This window comes from Aquarana catesbeiana, linkage group LG05 (assembly GCF_042186555.1).
Source record: "Aquarana catesbeiana isolate 2022-GZ linkage group LG05, ASM4218655v1, whole genome shotgun sequence".
In the NCBI taxonomy this organism is placed as follows: Eukaryota; Metazoa; Chordata; class Amphibia; order Anura; family Ranidae; genus Aquarana; species Aquarana catesbeiana.
Window position 1 is genome coordinate 469,027,165 of NC_133328.1, and position 27,426 is coordinate 469,054,590.

The following is a 27,426-nucleotide window of genomic DNA, read 5'->3' on the forward strand; positions in this document are numbered from 1 at the left end:
CATGCTTCCAGAGCATGATTCAATAACCTGCTAACAAGCACCATGTACAGTGATGTGTTTTATCTCATTCATATATCCTTATGTGCTTCACAAAATTTTTGACCCCCAAGTTATAAGAAAGTCAAAATACTCATCAGTCAGGTAATACTTGATTAGACAGAGGAGTCAAGCAGAAAAGGTTGTAAGTACTTCTCCTCCTTCCAATGATTTTAGATCTCCACCCAATGAGGAACTCAAAAAGAACAAAAAAAATAAAAACTCCAAATAATGTAATACTGCTTTTATTTGAAACCCTAAAACTGCTTCAAAAATGTACACTTATTTTTCCATAGTGAATAAACTGCACTAGACTTTCACAGGTATTTAGATCTGGCCACTATAGACCCCCCCCCCACAGCAAATCTGTGGGTATATCAGCGTATTAGTATTATCTGCATACAGCAAGCTTCCAGAGCATGATTCAATAACCTGCTAACAGGTTATGGGTCCCAGGCACCCAAACATTGGAGAGGATACTGCAAGCCCAGGCACTGGTAATAATTCTATGGTGAGTCAGTGAGTACTGTATGCAAGCTACTGAAAGATGGCAAGTGGTTCAGATGTGAAGTTTGCAATTGCAAAGCTGAACAAGGCCAATTACCAGCTATGGAATTTTAAACTAGAAATGATTCTAGGCAAGGATGACTTGTGGCAAGTGCTGAATACAGAGAGAGTGATGGAGGACTGGGATAGGAAGGACAGACAGGCAAAAGCAATTATAAGCTTACTAGTGGAAGAGGATCAGCTTATCCACATAAGAACAGAGAAAACTGCCAAAGGTATGTGGACTTCATTACAAAAACTGCATGAGCGTTCAAGTCTAAACAGGTTGTTTCTACTAAGAAAGCTTTATAAGATGAGACTAGAAGAAGGCCAGCAAATGTGTGTCCACAAGAATGCTATGCTAGAAATCCTAGAGCAGCTACGCACCATCGGAGAGGACATCAAAGATAATAATATTGTTGCCCTGCTCCTCTGCAGCCTTCCAGAGACAAATACTGCTCTTATTAATACTTTAGAAACCAGACCTGAGCAGGACCTAACACTGCAATATGTCGAAGGGGAAATTAATTGATGAATATGACAGAAGGAAAGAAAATACGCACCATGATGGCAAAGCTCTTAATATGTACAAAGGCACAAAGCATAACAAAGAAAGCAGAGCCTGTTTTCATTGTAAAAAGACCGGTCACTTAATAAAGGACTGTTCTATCTGGAAAGCCAAGCAGCCAAAGCTAAAGCTATGCACAAAAGAAAGAGTCAAAGCAATTACAAAGGAAACTGGAGACACATCATGGAGACACACAGCTGGTGCATAGACTCAGGAGTAGGGATGAGCTTCGAGTTCGAGTTAAACTCATGTTCGATTCGAACATCGGCTATTCCCAGTTCGCCAAACAGTGAACAATTTGGGGTTTTCGTGGCAAATTCGAAAGCCGCGGGAACACCCTTTAAAAGTCTATGGGAGAAATCAAAAGTGCTAATTTTAAAGGCTTATATGCAAGTTATTGTCATAAAAAGTGTTTGGGGACCTGGTTCCTGCCCCAGGGGACATGGATCAATGCAAAAAAAAGTTTTAAAAACGGACGTTTTTTCAGGAGCAGTGATTTTAATAATGCTTAAAGGGGTGCATGTTTCCCGTGTTCAGAACAGTCTGACAGCAAAATGACATTTCAAAGGAAAAAAAGTAATTGTCCGGTCCGACAATACACATAAAAGTTCATTGATAAAAACGGTATGGGAATTCCCCACACGGGGAACTCCGAACCAAAATTTAAAAAGAAAATGACATGGGGGGTCCTCCTAAATTCCATACCAGGCCCTTCAGGTCTGGTATGGATATTAGGGGGAACCCCGGCCAAAATTAAAAAAAAAAATGGCATGGGGTCCCCCTCAAAATCTACACCAGACCCTTCAGGTCTGAAATGGATTTTAAGGGGAACCCCGCACCAAAGTTAAAAAAAAATGGCGTGGGAGCCTCCCATCATGGTGGATGCGGAGCGGCCTGGGAAGAAGAAGGGAAGAAGATGCCGGCGCCGCAGAGGAAGATGCCAGACGAGAACACCAGAGGAAGAACCAGAAGAACCAAAAGAAGAAGAAGATGGAAGAAGAAACCGAAGGAAGATAGAAGATAGAAGAAAGAAGAAGCATTTAAATAAAGGAATTGTCAAAAACTGTCTCTTGTCATTTTTAACATTTTTTACCCTTTTTTTGTGAAACTTACCATTTCACACAAGGGGGAGGGCTGGGATCTGGGGGTCCCCTTGTTAAAGGGGGCTTCCAGATTCCGATAAGCCCCCCGCCCGCAGACCCCCACAACCACCGGGCAAGGGTTGTGGGGATGAGGCCCTTGTCCCCATCAACATGGGGACAAGGTGTTTTGGGGGGCTACCCCAAAGCACCCTCCCAATGTTGAGGGCATGTGGCCTGGTATGGTTCAGGAGGGGGGGCGCTCTCTCGTCCCCCCTCTTTTCCTGTGGCCTGCCAGGTTGCGTGCTCGGATAAAGGTCTGGTATGGATTTTTGGGGGGATCCCACACCATTTTTTTTTAATTTTGGCGCGGGGTTCCCCTTAAAATCCATACCAGATCTGAAGGGTTTGGTATAGATTTTGAGGGGGACCCCACGCCATTTTTAAAAAAAAATTTGGCCAGGGTTCCCCTTAATATCCATACCAGACCTGAAGGGCCTGGTATGGAATTTAGGGGACCCCCACGTCTTTTTTTTTTTAATTTTGGTTCAGGGTTCCCCTGTGGGGAATTCCCATGCCATTTTTATCAATGAACTTTTATGTGTATTGTCGGACCGACAATTCATTAATAGCCGCGAGTAGTTTTAAATGACTTTTTTTCCTTTGAAATATCATTTTGCTGTCAGACTGTTCTAAACACGGGAAACATGCGCCCCTTTACAGGCATACTATAGACACCGCCCAGGTACGAAATTTAAAGGAATATTACACTTTTATTGTTTCACTGTAAGCATTATTAAAATCACTGCTCCCGAAAAAACGGCCGTTTTTAAAACTTTTTATGCATTGATCCATGTCCCCTGGGGCAGGAACCAGGTCCCCAAACAATTTTTATGACAATAACTTGCATATAAGCCTTTAAAATTAGCACTTTTGAGTATTCATGTTCGTGTCCCATAGACTTTAACGGTGTTCGAACAAATTTTTTGCCTGTTCGCTTGTTCTGGTGCGAACCGAACAGGGGGGTGTTTGGCTCATCCCTCCTCAGGAGTGACAAGCCACATGATTAGCGATGAGACCTTCTTCACAAACATTGATTACAGTGCAAAAGACAAAGTTTTCCTAGCAAACAGGAAAAGCATCACTGTCAAAGGTAAAGGCCAGGGCTTCCTGAATAGCATTGCACCACAAGGCAAGCAGAGTATCCTTGTAAAGGAAGTGCTGTATGTTCCAGAACTAGAAGGCAGTCTTCTATTAGTGAAAAGTCTTGCAAACAACGATCTCACAGTTAAGTTCCAGGGTTATGAATGCACAATTCACAATGATAAGCGATTCCTCGCAAAAGGAAAACTTGATGATCACTTATACAGGCTCATCACCACAGACCAGCAAGCCAATGTAGTCTCTAATGACCTACACAGAAAATGTATTAATTTATTTATTGGCACAGGCGGCTGGGAGTCCAAAAGCTAATCTATACAGGACATTATAAAAAGAGGTTTATCAGAAGATTTGACAATAGCGCCTTGAAAAGTGCTCATCAAATGCAAATGCTGTATTGAAGCAAACGCCACACGTGCTCCCCTTCCACAGGCATCTAAAAAAAACTACTCATCCCCTGCATCTCATATACAGTGATGTATGCAGTCCAATGCCAACTCCCACATCAGGCAGGAACAGGTATCTACTGACTAGGGATGGGCTTTATGTTCGGGTCGAACATGAGTTCGACTCAAACATTGGCTGTTCACCAGTTTGCCGAATAGCGAACAATTTGGGGTGTTCGTGGCAAATTTGAAAGCCGCGGAACACCCTTTAAAAGTTACATAGTAGGTGAGGTTGAAAAAAGACACAAGTCCATCAAGTCCAACCTATGTGTGTGATTATGTGTCAGTATTACATTGTATATCCCTGTGAGTTGCGGTCATTCAGGTGCTTATCTAATAGTTTCTTGAAGCTATCAATGCTCCCCGCTGAGACCACCGCCTGTGGAAGGGAATTCCACATCCTTGCAGCTCTTACAGTAAAGAACCCTCTACGTAGTTTAAGGTTAAACCTCTTTTCTTCTAATTGTAATGAGTGGCCACGAGTCTTATTAAACTCTCTTCTGCGAAAAAGTTTTATCCCTATTGTGGGGTCACCAGTACAGTATTTGTAAATTGAAATCATATCCCCTCTCAAGCGTCTCTTCTCCAGAGAGAATAAGTTCAGTGCTTGCAACCTTTCCTCATAACTAAGATCCTCCAGACCCTTTATTAGCTTTGTTGCCCTTATTTGTACTCGCTCCATTTCCAGTACATCCTTCCTGAGGACTGGTGCCCAGAACTGGACAGCATACTCCAGGTGCGGCCGGACCAGAGCCTTGTAGAGTGGGAGAATTATCGTTTTATCTCTTGCGTTGATCCCCCTTTTAATGCATGCCAATATTCTGTTTGTTTTATTAGCAGCAGCTTGGCATTGCATGCCATTGCTGAGCTTATCATCTACTAGGACCCCCACGTCCTTTTCCATCCTAGATTCCCCCAGAGGTTCTCCCCCCAGTGTATAGATTGCATTCATATTTTTGCCACCCAAATGCATTATTTTACATTTTTCTACATTGAACCTCATTTGTCATGTAGTCGCCCACCCCGTTAATTTGTTTAGGTCTTTTTGCAAGGTTTCCACATCCTGCGGAGAAGTTATGTCTATGGGAAATCTATGGGAGAAATCAAAGGTGCTCATTTTAAAGGCTTATATGCAAGTTATTGTCATAAAAAGTGTTTGGGGACCTGGGTCCTGCCCCAGGGGACATGTATCAATGCAAAAAAGTTTTAAAAATGGCCGTTTTTTCAGGAGCAGTGATTTTAAAATTGCTTAAACTGAAACAATAAAAGTGTAATATTCCTTTAAATTTCATACCTGGGGGTGTCTATAGTATGCCTGTAAAGTGGCACATGTTTCCCTTGTTTAGAACAGTCTGAGTGCAAAATGACATTTCTAAAGGAAAAAAAAGTAATTTAAAAGTACTAGCGCCGGCTATAATGAATTGTCGGTCTGGCAATACACATAAAAGTTCATTGATAAAAATGGCATGGAATTTCCCCACAAGGGAACCCTGAACCAAAATTTAAAAAAAAAATGCGTGGGGGTCCTCTTAAATTCCATACCAGGCCCTTCAGGTCTGGTATGGATATTAAGGGGAACCCCGCGCCAAAATAAAAAAAATGGCTTGGGGGTCCCCCTCAAAATCCATACCAGACCCTTATCCGAGCACGCAACCTGGCAGGCCACAGGAAAAGAGGGGGGACGAGAGAGCACCCCTCCCTCCTGAACCATACCAGGCCACCTGCCCTCAACATTGGGAGGGTGCTTTGGGGTAGCAGCCCCCCAAAGCACCTAGTCCCCATGTTGAAGGGGAGAAGGGCCTTATCCCCACAAACCTTGCCCGGTGGTTGTGGGGGTCTGCGGGCGGGGGATCCCAGCCCCCCCATGTGAATTGGTAATGGGGTACAAATGTACCCCTACCATTTCACAAAAAAAGTGTCAAAAATGTTAAAAAAGACAAGAGACTTTTTTTGACAATTCCTTTATTAATTTCTTCTTCTTCTTCCATCTTCTTTCTTCTGAAACATCAGAGAAACATCAGAGAAATTTCAGGAGTTCCTTGCCATGTCTAGCAACAAATTCCACAAGCAACACAAACCAGGAATAATACGCACCGACAATGGAGGAGAATACATAAGAAAATAAGTGGCCTTATATCATAACAGACAGGGAATAGTACACCAAAAAACCACACCATACACTCCTGAACAAAATGGTGTAGCAGAAAGGAAAACTCACACTCTTATAGAAATAGCCAAATGCATGTTGTTGGATGCCAACTTACCTCACAAGTAGGGATGAGCTTCGAGTTCGAGTCGAACTCATGTTCTACTCGAACATTGGCTGTTCGCAAGTTCGCCGAACAGCGAACAATTTGGGGTGTTCGCGGCAAATTCGAATGCCGCGGAACACCCTTTAAAAGTCTATGGGAGAAATCAAAAGTGCTAATTTTAAAGGCTTATATGCAAGTTATTGTCATAAAAAGTGTTTGGGGACCCGGGTCCTGCCCCAGGGGACATGGATCAATGCAAAAAAAAGTTTTAAAAACGGACGTTTTTTCAGGAACAGTGATTTTATTAATGCTTAAAGTCAAACAATAAAAGTGTAATATCCCTTTAAATTTCGTACCTGGGGGGTGTCTATAGTATGCCTGTAAAGGGGCGCATGTTTCCTGTGTTTAGAACAGTCTGACAGCAAAATGACATTTGGAAGGAAAAAACTAATTTAAAACTACCCGCGGCTATTGCATTGCCGACAATACACATAGAAGTTCATTGATAAAAACGGCATGGGAATTCCCCACAGGGCAACCCCGAACCAAAATAAAAAAAAAAAAAAATGATGTGGGGGTCCCCCTAAATTCCATACAAGGCCCTTCAGGTCTGGTATGGATATTAAGGGGAACCCCAGCCAAAATTTAAAAAAAAAATTGACGTGGGGTTCCCCCTAAATTCCATACCAGACCCTTTAGGTCTGGTATGGATTTTAAGGGGAACCCCGCGCCAAAAAAAAAAAAAAAAAACGGCGTGGGGTCCCCCCAAAAATCCATACCAGACCCTTATCCGAGCACGCAACCTGGCAGGCCGCAGGAAAAGAGGGGGGGACGAGAGTGCGGCCCCCCCCCTCCTGAACCGTACCAGGCCACATGCCCTCAACATTGGGAGGGTGCTTTGGGGTAGCCCCCCAAAACACCTTGTCCCCATGTTGATGAAGACAAGGGCCTCATCCCCACAACCCTGGCCGGTGGTTGTGGGGGTCTGCGGGCGGGGGGCTTATCGGAATCTGGAAGCCCCCTTTAACAAGGGGACCCCCAGATCCCGGCCCCCCCCCTGTGTGAAATGGTAAGGGGGTACTTACCCCTACCATTTCACTAAAAAACTGTCAAAAATGTTAAAAATGACAAGAGACAGTTTTTGACAATTCCTTTATTTAAATGCTTCTTCTTTCTTCCTTCATCTTCTTCTGGTTCTTCTGGCTCTTCTGGTTCTTCCTCCGGCGTTCTCGTCCAGCATCTTCTCCGCGGCGTCTTCTATCTTCTTCTCCTCGGGCCGCTCCGCACCCATGGCATGAGGGGGGAGGCTCCCGCTCTTCTCTTCATCTTCTTCTCTTCTTCATCTTCTTCTTCATCTTCTTCTTCTTCTTCTCTTCTTCCTTCTTCTCTTCTTCATGTCTTCTCCGGGCCGCTCCGCAGCCATGCTGTGGCATGGAGGGAGGCTCCCGCTGTGTGACGGCGTCTCTTCGTCTGACGGTTCTTAAATAACGGGGGGCGGGGCCATCCGGTGACCCCGCCCCCCTCTGACGCACGGTGACTTGAGGGACTTCCCTGTGACGTCACGGGGAATGCCACAGGGAAGTCCCGTCATGTCACCGTGCGTCAGAGGGGGGCGGGGTCACCGGGTGGCCCCGCCCCCCGTTATTTAAGAACCGTCAGACGAAGAGACGCCGTCACACAGCGGGAGCCTCCCTCCATGCCACAGCATGGCTGCGGAGCGGCCCGGAGAAGACATGAAGAAGAGAAGAAGGAAGAAGAGAAGAAGAAGAAGAAGATGAAGAAGAAGATGAAGAAGAGAAGAAGATGAAGAGAAGAGCGGGAGCCTCCCCCCTCATGCCATGGGTGCGGAGCGGCCCGAGGAGAAGAAGATAGAAGACGCCGCGGAGAAGATGCTGGACGAGAACGCCGGAGGAAGAACCAGAAGAGCCAGAAGAACCAGAAGAAGATGAAGGAAGAAAGAAGAAGCATTTAAATAAAGGAATTGTCAAAAACTGTCTCTTGTCATTTTTAACATTTTTGACAGTTTTTTAGTGAAATGGTATGGGTAAGTACCCCCTTACCATTTCACACAGGGGGGGGGCCGGGATCTGGGGGTCCCCTTGTTAAAGGGGGCTTCCAGATTCCGATAAGCCCCCCGCCCGCAGACCCCCACAACCACCGGCCAGGGTTGTGGGGATGAGGCCCTTGTCTTCATCAACATGGGGACAAGGTGTTTTGGGGGGCTACCCCAAAGCACCCTCCCAATGTTGAGGGCATGTGGCCTGGTACGGTTCAGGAGGGGGGGGGGCCGCACTCTCATCCCCCCCTCTTTTCCTGCGGCCTGCCAGGTTGCGTGCTCGGATAAGGGTCTGGTATGGATTTTTAGGGGGACCCCACGCCGTTTTTTTTTTTTTTTTTGGCGCGGGGTTCCCCTTAAAATCCATACCAGACCTAAAGGGTCTGGTATGGAATTTAGGGGGAACCCCACGTCAATTTTTTTTTTTTAATTTTGGCTGGGGTTCCCCTTAATATCCATACCAGACCTGAAGGGCCTTGTATGGAATTTAGGGGGACTCCCACATCATTTTTTTTTTTAATTTTGGTTCGGGGTTGCCCTGTGGGGAATTCCCATGCCGTTTTTATCAATGAACTTCTATGTGTATTGTCGGCAATGCAATAGCCGCGGTAGTTTTAAATGTGTTTTTTCCTTCAAAATGTCACTTTGCTGTCAGACTGTTCTAAACACGGGAAACATGCGCCCCTTTACAGGCATACTATAGACACCCCCCAGGTATGAAATTTAAAGGGATATTACACTTTTATTGTTTGACTTTAAGCATTATTAAAATCACTGCTCCTGAAAAAACGGCCGTTTTTAAAACTTTTTTTTGCATTGATCCATGTCCCCTGGGGCAGGACCCAGGTCCCCAAACACTTTTATTGACAATAACTTGCATATTAGCCTTTAAAATTAGCACTTTTGATTATTCATGTTCGTGTCCCATAGACTTTAACGGCGTTCGCGTGTTCGAACGAATTTTTTTCCTGTTCGCATGTTCTGGTGCGAACCGAACAGGGGGGTGTTCGGCTCATCCCTACTCACAAGTACTGGGGAAAAGCAGTTATGACTGCAACCTACCTACACACCCCAGATCATGTCTTATTAGGACGAATTGCGTCGGGAGGGGTTCTGCTGATGCCACTGTGCTATTTGATTTTTACCAAAAGCCTTTTTATACCTTTTCAAATGTGAGTGACCATTTTTAATTATTCAATAAATGCTTTCTATGTAAATGGAATCGCACTATGTGGCCCATTCTTTTTCCTTTTGCAACACATAACATTGGGAGGAAACGTTTTTGATCCTTGGTCACTATACCTTTGGTGGATACCCATTGATGCTAAAACATTGTGACGGACCTCCACTTGATTGATCTACATTGGAAGCCGCGTATGCTGACATTTTCCCTGGGTGTGTTGCACCAAAAGCTCAGTTGACTTATTAGGCGTATGCCTAGTTGGGTTCAACCTGTCTGGTAAGTGGTGGCGGATTATATAAAGACAACCTGTTCACGAGGATTTACTTTGCACTAGTCACTTTATTCATTGAAATCACTTTATGGACTTTATATCACTATGCACTTGCACTGTTGTTTAATGTAGATATATTAATATTCCTCACATATTGGTTATATATTGAATGTATTCATTTATATTTTATACAAACAAGCAACTCTTTGCTATCAGCTTAGGTTTGGGTAGTAGGAGTGACTTGTTTCACTATATTCAGCGCTGCACTATACTATTTTTTTCACTTTTATACAGATTTTTTGTTGTGCTGGCAGCTATTATTTACCACTTTAAGATAGCGCTTTTTTCCCTTTTTCCCCTACCTACAGAACAGACTACCTTCAAGAGCCATTAAAAGTACTCCATTCGAAATATGGCATGGATCAAAGCATAGCATAGAACACATGTTTGGATGTACAGCATATGCCTATATTCCAAGTGAGAAGTGATCAAAGCTGGAGAACAGAGCCATAGAGGGCATTCTAGTAGGCTACAGTGAGCAAATTAGGGGTTAGAGAATCCTACACCCAAAGACTGACAAAGTGATAATAAGCCATAGTGTTTATTTTGATAAGAGCCAGTCATCACAAACACCAATCCCTGAAAGCTGTGAAGTGAGTATGCCAAGTAAACCAGAAGAAAAGGTCGACCAAAGTGAACCTGCGCAGGAGTCAGAACAAGAGGTGGAACTCACAATGCCTAAGTCAAGTTCCCCACCAGATACAGCTGAACTTCCTGAAGTCAGAAGATCCACTCGGACTACAAAAGGGATACCACCCCGCAAGCTGTCATACACTGTCAAAACACACAGCATACTTGAACCAATATCCTGGGAAGACAGAAAAAGTGCCAAAGCATGAACCCAATAAATGGAGAAAAGCAGCAGAAGAAGAATTAAAGTCACTTCAAGAAAATAAAACCTGGACACTAACAGAGCTCCCTCCTAACCACAAAACTATAGAAAGTAAGTGGACTTTCAAAGTAAGGTCAGATGCAGGACAGAATATCCACAAATACAATACCAGACTAGATGCCAAGGGTTACTCCCAGAAATTCAATGAAGATTACGATGCATTTGTTCCCGTCATAAAACACTCCACCATCATCCGAGTGCTTCTTAGCGTTGCAGCCAGGAAGGGCATGCAAGTCAAACTCCTAGATGTTAAAACTGCTTTCCTATATGGAGACATTAAGGAAGATCTCTATATGGAGCAACCACCAGGGTTTAAAGAATGAGACAACCTCCTGTGTAAACTTCGGAGGAGCATCTACGGTCTCACGGTCTTAAGCAATCTGCAAGGATGTGGAATGAGAAAGTGAACAAAGTACTTACTTCTTGAGAGAGAGATTCTTAAGAAGTAAAGCAGACCCCTGTCTCTACTCTATGTTAATGACATTGTAACTTGGGGCAGCACAGTGGTTTAGTGGTTAGCACTTTTACCTAGCAGCAATAGGGTCGCGGGTTCAAATCCCGACCACGACACCATCTGCCTGGAGTTTTCATGTTCTCCCTGTGCCTGCGTGGGTTTCCTCCAGGTACTCCGGTTTCCTCCCACACTCCAAAGACATGCTGGTAGGTTAATCAGATCTTGTCTATTAAAATTGGCCCTAGTATGTGTATGTGTTTGTTATCGCGTCGGGACCCTATGGGGTAAATGACCACGCTATATCAAGGTACAACTCAACTCAACTTGTTTTGAACAAGAAGGGGATTACAATCAGATAGTTCATGAGCTGAGACAATTTTGAAATCAAAGAACTTGTGAACGTTAGCTACTATCTGGGAATCTAAACAGAAAGAGAAGATGGAAGTTATCTTCTCAACCAATCTCAGAAAAACACCGAAATCATGGAACAATTCCAGCAATTAAGCAGAAAACTTACTACCCAACAATGAGACGTATCACAGAGCAATTGGTAAGCTGCTATATGTTGCCACTGTGACAAGACCAAACATAGCTGCAGTGGGCATACTATGCAGGAAAGTCACAGCTCCCTGTCAACAGGACTGGAACGCAGTGAAGAGAGTGATACAATACCTCAAAGGAACAATTCAGATGAAGTTACGGTTACCAGCAACATTAAAAACAAAACTGGTCGGATATGTGGATGCTGATTGGGCCGGAGACTGCACAGACCGCAAATCCACAAGTGGATTCATCTTCCAGTATGGGAAAGGAATCCTAAGTTGGTCTAGTTGAAAGCAAGCAACTGTTGCTCTATCTTCAACCACCAAGAAGCGATATGGATTTGACAACATTTTGTGGAAATTGGGATAGACAAGTCAAAACCAATTCCCATTTTTGAAGACAAACAGGGATGTATAAAGCTTAGGCAATCAGAAAGGGTCAATCCTAGGACCAAACACATTGATGTCAAGTATAACCTACTGAGGGACAATCAAGAGCAAGGTGTTATTGGCATTCAATACTGCCCAACGGAGGAGATGACTGCTGATGCACTCACCAAGCCTTTATTTAAGTACCATCATAGATATTTCCAGAAGAAGCTGAATATAATTTGACAAAGCACATGCTGTGGAGAAGGGGTGTTGAAAAAAGCAACAGCAAGTGGCTTTCTATATTGTGAACAATAATGTATGCATTATACCTTTCTATCCAGCACGTGGCACTGCAGTGTTATAATGTGCATTCTATGGTAATGTAATAAGAGGAAGTGTTTGCTTTCCTCTCTGTGCACTTGTTTGTTGTTCTCTTCCTGTTCTATGATAAAAGGCATGTAATGTGTTTCTCCATGAAAGTAAAGTATTCTCTGCATACAACAAGCTTCCAGAGCATGATTCAATAACCTGCTAACAAGCACCATGTACAGTGATGTGTTCTATCTCATTCATATATCATTATATGGTTCACAAAATTATTGACCCCCCAAGTTATAAGAAAGTCAAAATACACATCAGTCAGGTAATACTTGATTAGACCGATCAGTCAAGCAGAAAAGGTTGTAAGTACTTCTCCTCCAATGATTTTAGATCTCCTTCCAATGAGGAACTCAAAAAGAATAAAAACTCCAAATAATGTAATACTGCTTTTATTTTCATAGTGAATAAACTGCACTAGACTTTCACAGGTATTTAGATCTGGCCACAATAGACCCCCCTCCCCCCCCCCCCCCATTGCAAATCTGTGGGTTTATCAGCGTTTTCTATCCCCATAAAGCAGAGCAATAGCAGTCCAGCCAAACTTGCGTGATGATGTCACAAGCCCTGACTGATACGCTTCATCATTACAACGTCATTAGGCAAATTAGGGGTCATCCACGCAGTGCTCCTTAACCAACCAATTAAACTCTTAAAACCAATGGAAGTTGTGACACCTACTGATCACTCCTGATATTGCAGCCCTATATATCCTCTATATTCTATGGTGGCCAGACCACGGCAACTAATATTTCCCCATGGAAACAGAAACCACTACTGGCATAAAAAAACCTCTTAGTGAATCGAGTCTAGTGAGTCTATTACCTGTAGGAAATAACAACTAAAACAAAAATAAAAAATACATAAACATTTAAAAGGATATCATACAAGAATAGAATTAAATTAAATGCAATTAATCTGCAATAAGGTGCATACCTCAATATCTCAATAGTAAAATTTACATATAAAGCATTTCATTTTGAATCCTGCATTGATACCCTTTGGATTAGGCATATCTAATTCATATATCAAAAAGTATTAATATTATATTAATATAATATATTTTAATAATTGGTTTGATGGTGAGGTTGAGATTAGAAACCCTCCAGTTTCTGTTTGCATGATCAATTTCACACAATTTTAGACCTATAAGGTCTTTCCCTTGATGCTGTCTAAAATGTAAAGACAAACTGTGTGTTTTAAGGCCCTTTCTTTGTTGTTCAAATGCTTACCTAATAAAACCTTCAAATTCCTAGTCATACGACTGATATGCACAAGGACAGGTATGGTATGTGGGTCATGGCACATGACAAACCTCTGAATTTGATATTTTGCCTACAGGCAGATCTGAACATACTGTATGTTGCCTATTACTTTCACTAGAATTATTTTTACAAGCCTAGTGAAACCTTCCACTAAAACGAAATCCAACCCTATGGTAAAAAGTAGCTACCCTTGTGGAGGATCTATTATATTAGGTGCCAACTTCTTCCTTAAGTTGTTAGTCTTCCTACAAATGAACTATTAGAGCCCTGATATCTCCTCCACACTCCACTGAAGCTAATGGAGCATATCACTGCTGAGGAATGACAGCTTAACTGGGAAGTGCTACCAACATAAGAGTTAAAGCATCACTTACACACACTTTTGGGTATTTTCTTTTTTCATCTATTTCCAGGTGCACACAAGGCTTGACATATTTGCAATCAGTTTACACAAAACAACCTCATATTTTATATTTTTCCAAAATTAGGTTTATTATTATGACATATTCTAGAACTCCAACACAAGCATTCCCTAAATTACTTGGTGGGTAAGGAATTGTCATCTTTGGGAAACCAACTTACAGGAATTTACACAAGGCTAAAGCTACTCTCACAAGATGTTGTCTACTCACAAATGCCCAAAAAGAACAACCCATGCTCTCATATGTTCCCTCGATCATCTCACCCCAGAGAGGAAACAATCTCACCCTAGTGAAGTTGCAAATGCATTTGGAACATTTTACTCCTCTCAGAATAACCTCCAAAGAAAGTCACCACATTTCCCCTTCCCCAACCTGTCAAGAGAATCAGACCTTACATGGCCTCATCTAGCCTACCCAAGCTGGAACTTAATTGTTGATGTGAAGCTTCTCACCAAATTCCGGACATATCTCTCTCATTTTTCACAAATTATTGACCTTGACTACGTCAGTTTCTTACTGTCATGTAAAGCCTGAGTTAATGTCATGAAAATGCTTAATATCATACTTGGAACCTCTGCTTCTTTCGGCACCATGCCTCTTTTACTTAAATGACTTTAAAAAAGTATATGATAGAGTGAACTAATTTCATGAATGGAATTCAATTCATGACGTCAATGTTTAAACACATCACGTCAATGAAATAAACTTCTGCAATCTATTCTGTTTGTTCTGCCTTGGTTGAGGTAAATGGTATCTTCTCTGACCCATTCTCTATAAAAAATGGAAGAAGACAAGGCTGCCCACAAGGCTACCCAGGAAAGAAAGAAAAAAGGGTAAGGTAAATGCCACAATATAATTAAATAATACAAATACATTAAATCATTTTCAATACGGATATGCTTTCTGCCGGGTATAGATATATATAAAGCAAGTCATTTAGCCCATATCAACAAATATCTCAAGGATGGATTATGGGCAAAACATATACTGTCCTCTAATTACATCTGTGAGGAGTAATGGATCCATGTGGCCCATATCTTACAGAATTTATCAAATTTTCCTTTACTTTTATGAACCAAACCTTCTGCCCCATAATCCTTTCTACTGCTGACCTCCAATCAAGCCTGGTAGGACATGTATTACTCTTCCAGTAATGGGGTATGAGACTTTGAGCTGCATTTAAAAAAAGGGTAGCACACTGTCCTTGTACATTTTGACAGGGATCACAGTGTTATGAAGTAGTATTTGTAGAGAGTCTTTACTAACTCAGAAGGGTGATATTCTATTTATCCAAATTGAAAACTCATTCTCATATTTTTTTGATTTTTAGACAATACCACCATAAATGCTTAAGCATTCCCAACTGGGTACAACCTCTCCAACAATTTAAAAAATGCCCCTGTGTCATATGCACTAGTTTGACTGGAGTTCTATACCAGCTAGAAATACATTTGTAACATAATTCTTGTATTTTCAAATTAATAGATGTAGAGTGGGTGGGGATAACAATTTTTAACTTGTTGCTAAGTGGGACTTCTTGCTCCAGTTCCTTCTCCCACTCTCTCCAGAAGGGCAGTTTTTCCCATGTATATATCAATAGAAGGTATTGATATTATTTTGATAAGAGATGTGTGTCTTTAGGTCTATCAGCACACACCTTTTCCCAGTGGTAAGATAGTCTGTTGGGTAGGGTAAAGTATCAAGAGTTTTAAGAAAATGTGGTAACTGAAAGTGTCTCCAAAAGTCCATTTGGAAGGGGCCAAACTGCTGCTGTAAATCATATAGAGTGAGTATATATAGAGTTGCCACCTAGCGCCAGTACACCACAACTTATATTGGTACCCTTACCCCAGGTACCAAAAAAATAAATATCTTCTCCCAGAGCAAACCAGGGGGATCATTCCAGCAGAGCAAGCGGGGACACTGGAGAAGCCAATTTCACTGCTCTTTTTACCACATCCCAAACCTTTAATGTGGTTGTTGTCAACAATGAAACCCCATCCGACAAACCCTATACTCTGCTGGGATGCAAGGACCATATGTGAGGTTATGCCTGGCCAATCTTTTTTTTATTTTGACCCAAATCTTGACACTCTCATTGTGAATCCATTGGCATAGCTCTAAAATATAAATGAACATCCAGCAGTTCCACATGTTAGGGGCTTCGCAAGGTTAGAAAAGATACTCAAGATTTTTTTGATCTAGTCAACCCTGATCAGTTTGATCAGGGTGAACTAGAGCAGTGATGAAAGTTTGCAATCCCCAGGCCAGGAGTTTAGAAAATAATTGTATATCGCAATTAGGAAGCAAAATTGGTCTATAATTTGGCATAATGTATGATCTTTCCCTGGTTTAGAAATAACAGTAATATTAACCAGTAATGCTTCATTAGGTAATGATTAAACGGCTGTGATAAAATTAAAATAATCATCCATAGGGCCTAATAAAATTGTCTTAAATTTTTTTATGGTAAGCATTAGTAAACCATCTGGGCCTGGACTTTTTCCTTTTAAGAAGGAAAAGATTACCTCTCCGAGCTTCATGACTGTGATTGGCTTTTCCAAACTCCTCACATCATCCAGGGGTAGCTTTGTAAAGTTGGCCTCCACCAAGTAATCCTTAGTTAACTGCTGTCATTGCTCAGGTGTCAGAATCAGGGTTTATTTTAATATCATGTAAAGAAGCATAGCAATCCCAAAAGCCAGTATGTACTACACTAGTCTCTCCTATATTTAATTTATGGATGTGAGCAGTGTTAATTTGTTGATGAAAGTATTTTTGTGATAGTTTTCATCAGCTGCATGTTTTCAGTGAAGAAAACAAAACAATAATAAAATTCAGTCTTAATTCAAAGGACTAAAACAAGAATAAAACTAAAATGGCATTCAAAAGACTATGACTAAAACGAAATCGAGATTTGATGTCAAAATTAACAGTGGTCAAAAACCAATGATCTTGCTTGCTTAGTAAAACTTGGTTTTATTTATAAAGATGTTACTTGACACTTGTTTTCATTATTAACAGAGAACTTTTTTATATTCTGGTAATATGTGCAATGGCATTACAGCCAATAGAGCTGTTGAGTTTACAGTTTTGTGTTTTATAAAGTTGCACTATTGTTTGTTAAAAAGCATTATTATATTATGTTTCCTTATGATACTGGAGATTTTAGTCAGCTAAAATGAACTGGAGATTTTAGTAGACAAAAATGACTAAAACAAAAACAATTCAGATGACTGAAATACGACTGAAACTAAAATGACATTTTAGTCAAAAGACTATGACTAAAACTAAATCAAAATCTGACATCAAAATTAACACTGGATGTGAAAACTCTTTATTCGCTCTCACTGCAATTTTTGCCAAACTCATAAACTTTATGCGCTTTATATCTAATTTTAGATCATATTTTACAGTCTAGTAATTTAGCCAATTTCTCTCAAAGTTCTGAGAGTTTCTGTTTGTCAGAAATATTTAGAGTGATATTAAAACCTTTTAAAAAAAAATAACAAACATGTTATACTTACCTGCTCTGCCCAGTGGTTTTGCATAGAGCAGCCTGGATCCTCCTTTTCTCGGATCCCACGCCGGTGCTCCTGGCTCCTCCCTCCTGCTGTGTGCCCCCACAGCAAGCAGCTTGTTGTGGGGGGCACCCAAACATGGCTCTGGGTGTCCACTCACACACAGAGCCACAGCTCGGCCCCGCCCCCTCAGTTTTGATTGGCTCACTGGCTATGCAGGAGTCAATGGCTCCCACTGCACCAAAACCAATCAGGAGTGCAAGTCCCCGGAGAGACAAGGGGACTTCTGGGGGTTTCTGCTGCACACAGAAGGTTTTTTTTACCTTCATGCATAGAATTCATGAAGGTAAAAAAACCTTGTGCCTTTACAACCACTTTAATCCATGTTTATGTTTTCTTTTCACATATTTGTATTTCGGCAATAAGATGATCAAGTTATTGTTGTTTTTTCTTTTTAATGCACTTGCTGTGTGCAATAAGTACCCCATGCCCAATCACTGCCTTATGTCCTTCCCAAATAACTTGGGGTGAAGCTGGGCCCATAGGGTTGTTAGAGAAATATTCTACTAGTGCAGCTGTAACTTCATTATTTACGGTACACACATCAAGCAAGTTTTAATTAAGTCTCCATGATCATACCCTTTGTAAGTCTGCTCCCGGTTTTAGTACTGGCATTACTGGGGCATGATCTGAAATAGTAAGGCTACTTTCACACTGCTCTCTTCAAAAAAGGGGTAAAAACACATATGGGGATTATTTACGAAAGGAAAATCCACTCTGCACTACAAGTGCAAACTACAAGTGCAAAGTGCGCTTGAAATTGCACTGAAAGTGCACTTGGAAGCGTAGTCGCTGTAAATCTGAGGGGTAGATCTGAAATGAGGGGAAGCTCTGCTGATTCTTTTATCCAATCATGTGCAAGCTAAAATGCTGTTTTTTATTCTCCTTGCATGTCCCCCTCGGATCTATGGCGACTGCACTTTCAATGCAATTTCAGGTGTACTTTGCACTTGTAGTTTGCACTTGTAGTGCAAAGTGGATTTGCCTTTACTAAATAACCCCCGGTTGTTTTTAAAGAGTTTTTACTGTGTTTTTGCTGTGTTTCTGCTGCGTTTTGCACCTGTGAAAAAATACATGTGATTTAAATGCATTTTTTTAATAAACATGGAGATTTTTAATATACTACACCATGAGAGCGCTCTATCTTGTATGAGCTTATCTGCAAAGAGGTACTCACGGATTTAAAGGGCCATACACGTACCATTTGGAGAAGTGTATCACTACAGAGGAAAATAGAGCAAATAAGAAGGAGCACTGGAGACTGACTGTGTATCCCAGTAGGGGAAAGCCTGATTGGACCTGGTAACAGGTCACAACTGGAGGTGAGCACAGTGGTGAATGGTAGTGGGAGTCATTGTGCATGGGATAAGAAGAATAGGTACACAAGGGTGGACCATTATGTATGAACTGTCTCCAGCATGGAAGAACACTACTTGTTATTATGTGGAAAGAAGACTAATTCATTGTTAAATATGAACATATTTATTTTGGCTTCATTTACTTTATTTTATATAATAGAGGTTTACATGGTAAATGCAATTAGTTTAGTCAAGGAGTTATCACTGTTTAGTTGAGGTAGGCGCAACAAAACTTGGGCTTGATTTACTAAAGGCAAATCCACTACAAGTGCACTGCAAGTACATTTGAAAGTGCACTTGTAAGTGCAGATGCTGTAGATCACTGTAGATCTGAGGGGAAGCTCTGAAATGAGGGGAAGCTCTGCTGATTTTATAATCCAATCATGTGCAAGCTAAAATGCTGTTTTTTTATTTTCCTTGCATGTCCCCCTCAGATCTACAGTGACTGCACTTCCAAGTGCACTTTCAGTGTACTTTCAATTGCACTTGCCTTTAGTAAATAATTCCCTATATGTCACTTTAAATATATTTGCAGTTGTGGGAACATGATTATTTGTCTGCATGCCACCCATAAAGTATTTTACATCGATAATGGAATGATTGAAACTAAGGGAGCGTGGGATAACAGTCACATTTTCAACATCATAACATCACTGGAAAAAGGTGGGTTAGTTCTTGCCACAATTTATTTTGCTTAAAACATGAACAAAATTTTAATGATTGAGTATACATATACAAGATATAAAATATTTAGAAAAAAAAATATTAATAATGAATAGTCTAAGATAACTAAAAACTTTTGTTGTCCACAGATGTCTTTTCTGAAGGAATCACTTGTCATTAACTACCAAAGAGCATAAAATATAATGCAATTATAAATATACTCCACCCAAAAATAAAATGAAAACTATTGAGTTAAGAAATTAAACGTTTTATGATATTTGCGCTTCAAATTATTGAGTATCCAATTATTAAAACTTTCATTAAAATTAGAACATTTACAGTAAGTTTATGGTTAAATATAATTCATAAAAAAGACAGAAATATGTGAACAGGTGTATTGATTTTTGTATGCGCAGAGATATAGATTTTTTTTTATTGCTGTCTCCCAGTGTGACAAAAGTGTCTGACATTAAGGTGAATGACTGACATGTTTGAGTTCTACTTTACTTACAAAGTTTATATTGTTTTCACTGATTTATTAATAAATATGACCTTGGCAACATTTTATCTGCATTTTTATTGTACAAACTTAGTGAACAGAATGTTTACCCTTTTCCTCCAAAACAGATATCACAATTAGGCTTTTGTTTAATCTGGGTGCTGTAGTTACTATACAACACAATGATCTTTTGTGCATAGAGAGGTTTAGAGTTGAAATGGATGGGGGGGGGGGAATGTGGAGTGTATGTTTTTTGGGGGGATGGGCGATTGTTTCTTTGTGGGATTTATAGACACACACACACATCACCGAGAGGATTTAAAGATTTTACATGAATGGGATATTATGTGGTTCTTTTACAGAGAGGAGTCAAAGATTTTACACAAATGCAACATTATGTGTTTTTTTTTGTATACTTTTTTTATACTTTTTGTATACTTGTTTATTTTATTTATACAATAACCTGTTTTGTTTAAAAAGTAAGGGAAGTATAAAGGGGGGTGGGGGGGGGGGTGGAAGGGAAAACAATTTTTCTTTGTTTAGGAATTTTTGCACATGGTTAGGTAGGCTTGAATATAAGGGATATAAGGGATATGGTTTATTTGAATTCATTTTTAATGCAGCCTAAAATGCTTAACATATGCTCCTGGAATGTTCAGGGGCTAGGGGATCCAGTTAAGAGAACTGCAATCTTTTCCACAGGGTAGAGGTACTCCTGCCTACAGAAGACCCATCTCACCAAGGACAATGACACAACTTAAATGGAGGGATTTTAAGAATCAATATCACTCTATTCACACCTCATATTCAAGAGGAGTGAGCATTCTGGTTGGAACGGGGGTGGTTTTCTCCTGTAGCAAACTATTATAGATGAATATGGTAGATACAGTCAGGTCCATAAATATTGGGACAATGACACAATTCTAAACTTTTTGGCTATATACACCACCACAATGGATTTGAAATGAAGCAAAGCAGATGTGCTTTAACTGCAGAATTTCAGCTTTAATTTGAGGGTATTTACATCCAAATCAGGGGAATGGTGTAGGAATTACAACAGTTTGTATATGTGCCTCCCACATCAATAGATACAAGAGAACCAGTTCCATTGGCAGCCATACATGCCTACGCCATGACACTACCACCACCATGCTTCACTGATGAGGTGGTATGCTTTGGATCATGAGCAGTTCCTTTCCTTCTCCATACTCTTCTCTTCCCATCACTCTGTTACAAGTTGATCTTGGTTTCATCTGTCCATAGGATGTTGTTCCAGAACTGTGAAGGCTTTTTTAGATGTTGTTTGGCAAACTCTAATCTGACCTTCCTGTTTTTGAGGCTCACCAATGGTTTAACCCTCTGTATTCACTCTCTTGATTGTTGACTTTGACACACATAAACCTACCTCCTGGAGAGTGTTCTTGATCTGGCCAACTGTTATGAAGGGTGCTTTCTTCACCAGAGAAAGAATTCTTCGGTCATCCACCACAGTTGTTTTCTGTGGTCTTCCAGGTCGTTTGGTGTTGCTGAGCTCACCGGTGCGTTCTTTATTTTTAAGGATGTTCCAAACAGTTGATTTGTCCACACCTAATGTTTTTGCTAGTCTCTGATGGGTTTGTTTTGTTTTTTCAGCCTCTTGCTTCACTGATAGTGACAGCTCTTTGGATCTCATATTGAGAGTTCACAGTAACAGATTCCAAATGCAAATAGCACACTTGAAACGAACTCTGGACCTTTTATCTGCTCTTTGTAAATGGGATAATGAGGGAATAACACATACCTGGCCATGTAACAGCTGAGCAGCCAATTGTCCCATTACTTTTGGTCCCTTAAAAAGTGTGAGGCACATGTACAAACTGTTGTAATTCCTACACTGTTCACCTGATTTGGATGTAAATACCCTCAAATTAAAGCTGAAAGTCTGCAGTTAAAGCACATCTTGTTCGTTTCATTTCAAATCCATTGTGGTGGTGTATAGAGCCAAAAAGATTAGAATTGTGTTGATGTCCCAATATTTATGGACCTGACTTTTTTTTTTTTGCATTGCTCTATAGAAGATAAGATGTATGTTTTTGCTAACATATATATTCCTCTACTATTTAAAGCTGAGATCCTATGTAGATTAATGGAGTTTATGGTAGACAAGACCAATATACCGGTCATTTTAGTGGGAGATTTCAATATGGTCATTTATAGGAGAGTGGATAGGTTCTCATCGGGGTCACAAAATAGATGGTGTATCTGATAGTTAGTTGTCTCAACTTGTGGGGGAGGTGGGGTTGATGGACATCTGGAGAGTGCGTAATCCGAATGGTCAGCAATATCCTTGTTATGCCAGAACACACTCCACACTCTCCAGAATTGGTCTGGCTCTGGGGAATGAGGGGGTATTACAGCTAGTAAGGAATATAGATTACATGCCAAGAGGCCTCTCGAATTACTGTCGGTGAGCCTGGGGGGAGAGGGGGGTCGCCATCCGGGTTAATGGAAAATAAGCTTGTTCTGGATGGAACTAATGGAAAAACCAGGTGAGGTGTTGATAGCTTCAGCCCTGATTCACACTGAGCTGCGGGAATGAAGCCATGCGAGTTCAGCTGAACTCGCACGATTTCACTCCCGCATGTCAGTCCCGATTTTGACGGCTATTTTACAGACATCTGTGCAGATTTCTGCACAGATGTCAATGAAATTCGCACCCCAAATTTGCAAAAAAGTAGTACAGAAACTACTCTTTGAAATCGGTGCAGCGCGCAAATGCAGAATCACACCGATTAGGACTGTGCCATTACTGGCAATTGCCGCCGATTTGACATGTGATTTGACATGTCAAATCGCATGTCAAAACGCACCAATGTGAACCAGGGCTTAAAAGAGTTTGTTGTAACAAAAAAACTGGTATGGCCTCAGTAGGGGTGATACGGGGTGCTTAAAGCATATCTCTGGGGCATACTAATCCAGCAGGTATCGAAGATAAAGAGACGGACCAAACAAAGAAAAGAGGCTATTAAGGAGGGAGTGCTAAAGGCAGAAAAACAATATGTGGTGGACCCAACACATGATAAGTTTAGGGAATGGTCAGCTAAACAAAAAGAATATCAAACAACTGTGCTAAGAAAAGTGGAGAATAAGCAGCTTTTTCAAAAACAGAGCCTATTTGGGGTAGGGGAACGTATGGGGCGTATGTTGGCTCTCTTAGTTAAAACAAATTCCTCCTCCTCTATTATCCCTGCAATTAGGACATCAAAGGGCAGGATTTCATCATATATACCAGAGATCACAGATACATTTAAAAGGTATTATGATAGGTTACAACAGGAAGAAGCTGATGGTGAGATGTGTGCCTTTTTTAAGGGACTGGAGGTCCCGACCCTTTTAAAGAGGGATAGAGAAGGAATGCTCATATAACCCTGGAAGAATTACAACAGGTGGTAGCGGCCATGGCAAATCAAAAATCCCCTGGGCCAGATGGCCTTCCAGTGGAAAGCTATAAACAGTATGGGAAGGTATTGCTTATGGAACTATTAAAAGTACTAAATTGGGCAGCCATGGAAAAAAGACTACCCCCCTCTATGATGGAAGCTGCTATAGTCGTTATTCCCAAAGAAGGGTAAGATCCACTTGAGGCATCCTCATATAGGCCTATATCCCTCTTGTGTACGGATGTTAAAATTCTGGCAAAGCTGTTGGCAGCTAGCTTGAATAAAATCATCCAGAAACATACATCCAGACCAATCTGGTTTTAAACCAGATAGGTCTACTTACATGAACATAAGGCGGGTATATCTAAACCTACAGACCCCAACAGATAACAAGGGGTCAAGGGCCATCCTGTCACTAGCTATTAAGGATTTTGAAAGTCTGGAATGGCACTATCTCTGGCGGGTTCTTGCGGAGTTCCAGTTTTGCCCTTCCCTCATTAACTGGATAAAAACACTTTATGAGGCACCGCAAGCGAAAGTTAGAGTAAATAACGAATATTCAGAGACATTCCAATTGCTCCTTGCGATGGAGCCTTTGGCGATGGCCATTAGATCATCCCCAGATATGCAGGGTTTTCGAAGGGCTGTGGGAGAAGACAAGGTTGCACTATATACAGATGATGTATTGCTGTTTCTGGGGGATACTCAGCTCTCCCTGGTGACAGCAATTAATATAATCAAAGACTTCTGTTTTTTTCAGGATTAACTATAAAATGGGGAAAATTGGGGTTTCTTCCTGCAGACCTTCTCAGTAATCTCTTAGCAGCTAAAATCTTCCAACAATTAGAAGTAGTAGAGAAAATGAAATACCATATCTCACGAGAGACCCTAAACCAGGGATCTTCAAACTACGGCCCTCCAGCTGTTGCGGAACTACATGTCCCATGAGGCATTGTAAAACTCTTGACATTCACAGACATGACTAGGCATTATGGGAATCTAAACAATATATCAATAATTATATAATCCCTCTTCTGGCCAAATTTAAACGGAAAAGCAAGAACTGGTGTTGTTTCCCTTTGTCGGTAGCAGGGAGATGCAATTTGATTAAAATGATATGGATGCCACAATTATTGTATATGTTGCAAAACTCACCCATATGGATATATAAGAAATGTTTCCAGAAAATTGATACTCCTTTTTAGAGAATTAATATGGAAAAAGGGAGCTGCCACAATACGCTTGCGCACACTACAGCTACAAAAGGATGAGGGAGGATTGACACTACCACATCCGTGGAACTATTTTCTGCCAGCACAGTTACAGCAGGTGGGGGGAGCAACAGACCTGCGAGGGGTGAAGTGGGTAAATATTTGGTGTTATCAAACACATCCCATAATACAGTAGTGAAGGCAATGGAGGGGGATTCCTTCTCTGTTAGGAACCCCACACTGGTGTTGATGGTTAAAGTACGGGAAACAGCTAAGACCTTAATGTGATACCATGGATTTACAGAATACTCCCTCCCTTTGGAATAATAAAAACTACATGAAGTATAGATAACGGGGGAATTTAAAGAATGGGAAAATTGTGGCATAAGTCGCATATATGAAGATCGGTCGTTAAAATCATTCCAAGAGCTTAGGGAAGAATATGAAATCCCGAATTGTTCTTTTTATAAATATCTGCAGATTAGACATGCTTTGGGGACGCAGTTTAAAATGCAAGTATTAGAATGGAGTAAGGGCCCTCTCCTCCGTAAGGTAATAGATGCAAACACTTTGAATGGATTAATCTCTGGGATATATTTGCAACTATGTAAGAAGGCTATAGCTGGGATGGAAGAGCTTCCAAGTAAGAAGAGGTGGGAGGAAGATATAGGAAATATAACAGAGGAAGAATGGAGGCGAATATTTGAACTGGGCCCATTGGTGATAGTGTCACATCTATTTTTTGTTGCAAAGAGTGTATTATACCCCTCAGAGATTGTTTTTATTTGGATAAAGACCGGATGCCAAATGCCCTAGATGCCAGGCTGCAGGAAGGGATCTCATACATATGGTTTGGAGATGCCCAAAGTTAAATCGGTACTGGGCATTATAAACTCAGTATTTGGGACGTTTCTAGACCTAGAGGCAAGGATATGTGTGTTGGGTTGTGTGGAAAGAAAGGGTGCCCTTGGTAACACAAAGATAGCAGTACTTAGATGCTTATTTCAAGCAAGAAAATTAGGTGCACAGAGATGGCAGTGGGTGACGCCCCCAACATGCAGAGAATGGGTAAAAGTCATAAAGAAAAAAACAAGGAAAGAAAAGTTTATATACATTAAAAGGGGTAATTTAAAAAAAATGTAAAAGATTATAAGACGCTGGTTGGATGCAAAGGGAGAGCCCCCTAGAGAAAGAGAGGAAAATCCATAAAGGATAATATATGTAGAAGGTAGAAGGACCATAAAAAGAAAAAGTTAAAAGGAAACAGAAAGGGATTCCAATCTAAGGGAAGTGGTATATTTAAGATATAAGGGAAAGGTAACAATAAATGGGCTAATAGATGAGGTGTGATGTATTAATAAGGAGAAAAATACAATGGGAATGTATGAGTGAGTGAGAGAAGTAGGTTTTACTGTAGAATGAGTGAAGTACAAACGAACAAGATAATAATGCTGTAAATAGGGACATTGGTTGATTGAGATGGAGTTTTTGATGGAAGTTTTGGTGGGTGGGATAAATTCGGAGAATATAGTAATTGGAATAAGCACGTATTATAAAGTGAAAGTTATATAAGTAATATATTCCCTTAGAGAAAAGGGTGGGGAAGGGTTGAAAGGGTAATGCCCCGTACACACGGTCGGATTTTCCGATGGAAAATGTCCGATCGGAGCGTGTTGTCGGAAATTCCGACCGTGTGTGGGCTCCATCGGACATTTTCCATCTGATTTTCCGACACACAAAGTTGGAGAGCAGGAGATAAAATTTTCCGACAACAAAATCCGTTGTCGGAAATTCCGATCGTGTGTACACAAATCCGACGGACAAAGTGCCACGCATGCTCAGAATAAATAAAGAGATGAAAGCTATTGGCCACTGCCCCGTTTATAGTCCCGACGTACATGTTTTACGTCACCGCGTTTAAAACGATCGGATTTTCCGACAACTTTGTGTGACTGTGTGTATGCAAGACAAGTTTGAGCCAACATCCGTCGGAAAAAATCCTAGGATTTTGTTGTCGGAATGTCTGAACAAAGTCCGACCGTGTGTACGGGGCATAAATGTTATTTTATGGTTTGTATGTAAATTAAAAAATGTTCAATAAAGAATACTGAATTAAAAAGAAAACTATAATGGGCAACAAAACAACATGAACCTCTTTGTTATACACAAAATTATATTAGATTGTAGATGTAGTAGAAAATACTGTTTCTTTAATTGGTTTCTCAAGCTGAAATTACATGATAACTACCGTATATACTCGAGCATAGGTCGATCCCAATATAATGTGAGAAAAGTGCAGCGCTAACATAAGACACATATAAGTGAACTAGCGAAGTTCAGTGATAAAAAGGTATAATCAAGTTCATTGTGTGTATGAAGAAGGTGATAAAGTCCAAACAGTAAGATGGATGGCAAATCCAATAAGACTGAAGAAATCTTCTGACATACGATACATCTAAGGTTGAGTGGGACATCAACTCTTTCATCAATCAAGCTTAATCATAATATTCTAGTCTTTAATTTTCAGATTTGGAGTTGTATGTATTTATTTTTGTTTTCAATTTTTGATTTTAGAATTCTCTATACAATTTTTAGATATGGATCATGTTCTCATGTTCACGATTATGCTTTTCAAGCTATGCATATGAGCCTCAAACTGTGTCACTCATGTTTGACTTGTAGTTATGATCTTATCAGGAAGGATGTGCAGCA